Raw genomic sequence first — 4,105 nt, 5'->3', positions numbered from 1 at the left:
TTCTATTCAGGTTTGATACTAATCCAATCATTATCTTGGAGTTGTTAAATTTTAATAATTGAGTTGTAGCATTATGTTGTTAGTGTCTTTTTATTTGGATTTTAGAGTATATATAGAAAAAATGTTTGAGATTCATAAGTGTTGTCTTCTAAGTTCTAACATAGTCGATATCCCTAACAAGAGGAATCCCAAAGAAGTTCAAGTTCGTTACGCTCCTTCACCCACTAGTAATCTCCACGTTGGTGGGGCTGGAACTGCTCTTTTCAATTACTTATTCGCCAAGTACTCTTTCACCTCTTTCCATTATTACTCCTTCATAATAATAATAATGCAAAGGAAATGACACATTTATGTTTGCTGCGAATGCAAAGGTCAAAGGGTGGGAAGTTTATACTTCGGATAGAACATACAGATTTGGAGAGATCTACAAAGGAATCTGAGAATGTTGTCCTACAAGATCTTTCATGGCTTGGCCTTGATTGGGATGAAGGTCGACTTTTTAATCAAATGGGAGTTATTTTTCTAATATATCGTTGAGTGTGGTAGATCATCAAATTTACACTGGCTATGCAGGTCCTGATATTGGTGGAGATTATGGTCCATATCGACAGTCTGAACGCAACTCTTTATACAACCATTATACCGAGAAGCTTTTGGATTATAGTCATGTTTATCGCTGTTTTTGTTCAAATGAGGTACTTCATCTTTCTATCTATTTCTATTTCTATCCTACTTTATCCCCAAATCTCCCCGCTCTTCTGACTCCCCAAACCAACTTTTCTTCTAATGTTTGGTTTTCTAGATCTTGACAATGACTCATTTGCAGGTGTTCTCTCTTTCTTTTTACCCCAATTTAGTACTTAATTTATTACAAATAAAAGAAAAACAAGCTGGGGCAACTTTTCGACTTGGTCCTGAACTTGAAATTACTGGTTATGGTTGTGAAGATCATTTTTTAGAACTCGAAACGGTACATCATTCGTAAGTTTCCACACCCGCGTTAAATAATTTGGATTTGATTATTTAAAGTATTGTTATGATTTTTTGCTGACTTGGATTGCAGGTGGGAGTGTTTGAAAGAGATTTTAGTAGGTGATTGGACAGGTGGGATACTGTGTAGTATTGGTATGCCAGTGATAAATGGGTTGGTGCGTTATAATTGTCAGGTTCTTTGTTTGAATAGAAAAAATATTATGATTCGTCCAAAAATGTGGCTTGGGAATGATGGAAGCTATAGGGAACTACGGTGGTTACGACATGGAAACAGAAAGACGGGATTGTGGATTTTCTTTGACCCGATGATATCTCTCAAGCTTTGTCACGGGAATATGTACATTTTGGATATGGGTACATGAAGTTTAATGACAATGTGTAAGTGCCAAGAGCTGGATGCTAATGATTTTTGTTGTTTTCAATCTTTACTCTGGATACTTTTTTAGGTTACATTTTATTTATCTGTAATATGACATGCTGAATAGGAAAGAGATTTTTGGTTTTGGTAATGCACACCTGATATTAAAAGCAACACCAGGTTAAAGATAGATTATAATTTATTTTGTTAAAGTTTCTGCAAGTGGATTATGTATGAGTAATTATATGGTTTTTGTATCTCCTGTTGGGTTTTTATAGCTGAATGATGAAATATTTGTTATTTGTTAGACGTGTTGCCGCTGAAGTCTGTGAAGAGCTCTTTGTCCCAGTACCTCCTCATACTAAGTTTTCATTGAATTGTGTTCAAGCGTTTATGAATGCGAGTGGAAGTCACCACCAGCTAAGGAAGTTGGATATTCGTCTTAGTCCCTTTAGAATGATATGCGACCGGTACTCATGATAGGGGTAGTTTTACATGTACAGTAATGAACAAGGATGTGACGGTGGCCGCCTTTATTATGGTATTAAACTTAATCTTTCATCGAGAAGGTTATTGAATCTAAAAATTAAGTGATGGTGATCTTGATCATATGTATGACGGGAAGTTTAATATTGGTAGATGGATGTTGCTGCGTCGTTATAAATTGGGATGTGGTTGCTAAAGGATCACAATTTTTTGTGAAGGATGTGGAGGTTGTGGTTGCTCAAGTAGACCTAGACACTATAAGCTTTTATTTTACTTTATCAATCTTCTGTTACGCTTATGTTTTGAATCTGGACTCCTTTCTTTGTTAGTTTTTCATATCTACTTTTAGGTTAAATAGAGTCAAAACATAACTGTCTTTGAAGAAAAAAGCTAATAATTTTAATTTCATCTTATTTAGTTTTGCTTCGGTTTCGGTCTTATTTGTAATTGGTCGCTGTTATTGTTATTATAGTTGGGTGTGATTATTACAAGACAAAAAAATAAGCTATTATTCTCTAGGAATAAAATATATCTTTTATCGATGAAAAAAAATTCAAATCGGTAGGTTTGAAATATTGTGTAACTGGTTACTTCTTATAAGTATATTTATTAGAATAGTTATGATAGTTTATGTTGCTTGCTTAATTAATAACTTGGATGCCTACTATTAATAGCAGGGACTTATATACTCATTAAATGCAATGTAAGCTGATTTATTGATCTGTTTGCCATATTCTTATAGTTTTATATTCCCATGGTCATTGAGCATGCCCTGACATTGTTTGGATCTCATATGAAGATAGAGTACTGCTGAAGACAAGAGTGTAATTGCATATATACCACTAACTCTTACTTTTACTTGTAATCTTATTATAGGTCGATAGTCTAAGGGGATCCATAAGTAGTTTCCAAGAGCAAGCAAGTGCCGCGACAGTAGTTCCATCGGTCAGAGTACAATATCTATGTTAATTATTTAAGCACCAAATGCCACTCTCTAGCCCATTGAAGGTTTGTTGTTCTTTTTGAAAGGATAACTCCATATCTCCAATTTCTCTCTGTATCTCCCATGTAATGAAGCATGTTCAAAATTGTGTCTTACCTATCATGTTTTCACCACATTGTTGCAGATCACATATCATTCCCATGAGTAGGAGATAGCTTATGGATCTGGTTGATGGCTAGACTATTTAAGGAGGAGTGGTGCCTATGGTTTTCTGCTTCCGCTTTCTGGTGGAGCAGATAGCTCCTCTGTAGCTACTATTGTTGGCTGCATGTGCCAACTTGTAGTAGAAGGTCAATTATCGGTGCCCTAGAGCTTGCATAGTTTAGGTCTTAATATTTTATTAAGTGGCTACAATATAAGTCGGTCATTTTATATCTTTAAGCCTTAATAGGTCCATATGTATGGAAAACCCCTCGGAGTATTTACTGCTTTCTATTTCTATATATTGATCCCAAATAATCATCCAGAAATAGCAAATGGTGATGAGCAAGTCAAAGTTGATGCAATACGAATTGGCAATTATAATGATGGTCAGTTTCCAACTGATAACAAAGAGTTTGCCAAATGCATTTTTAACACAATTTTCATGGGAACTGAAAACAGATGAGACTTACGAATATAAATGTTCTCTTCATCTCTCTCCCTCCAATGTTACCAGCCAACAAAAAAAATCGATCTAAATTCCAAGGCGAAAATTTAAGGTTCCCACCTTCTCCAAGTGATTATTCTCCAAATTTTTAATATTCTTTGGGTCGTTTTTTTTGGCAGGCAACCGATAAAAAAAAAGACATACAGAAATAGGTTTGATTTCCTTTTTTCCCCATATTCTCCTTCTCAATTCATGCGATATCTCTTTTTCATCTAAAAATTTCTTCTCCATACGGAAGAGGCTAGATTACTTTTTTTTTTCAATTGTCTTAACTGTCGTATTTTAGTCCTAGGAATTTCGATCATTGGTTGGATTATGGAATGTACTTTGGTAAGTCCATCTCTTTCCAGATTGGATCAAGGTAAATCAAAGCTAATCAGATGGTTGTAGATTACAATTTGCATTGCAACACCTTAAACATGATTTCACTAGCCTTTTTTTTTAGTAAGATCTAGCTCCTTTTCATTTAGACATAATCAATTGTTTATCATTGTTAGAAAAAATAATCATATCAGAGATGGACTTTAGACGTGCTCAAATCACTAAAGTTTATGGTCTCCCTTTATACTAAAGTCACTATTATGAATGATTTTTTTTTTCAGGTTTGAGAAATAGG

The 4,105-nt window shown here is 34.6% G+C and overlaps 1 pseudogene; it reads left to right on the top strand.

The window, feature by feature from the left end:
* The first annotated feature begins 339 nt into the window (after positions 1 to 339).
* Positions 340 to 3,447, top strand: LOC147482544 (glutamine-dependent NAD(+) synthetase-like; annotated as a pseudogene).
* The last annotated feature ends 658 nt before the right edge of the window (positions 3,448 to 4,105 follow it).

The sequence above is a fragment of the Coptis chinensis genome, chromosome 8 (assembly GCF_015680905.1).
Source record: "Coptis chinensis isolate HL-2020 chromosome 8, ASM1568090v1, whole genome shotgun sequence".
NCBI lineage: Eukaryota > Viridiplantae > Streptophyta > Magnoliopsida > Ranunculales > Ranunculaceae > Coptis > Coptis chinensis.
Note: the sequence above shows the minus strand (reverse complement) of the source record. Positions and strands in the feature narration are given on the sequence as shown.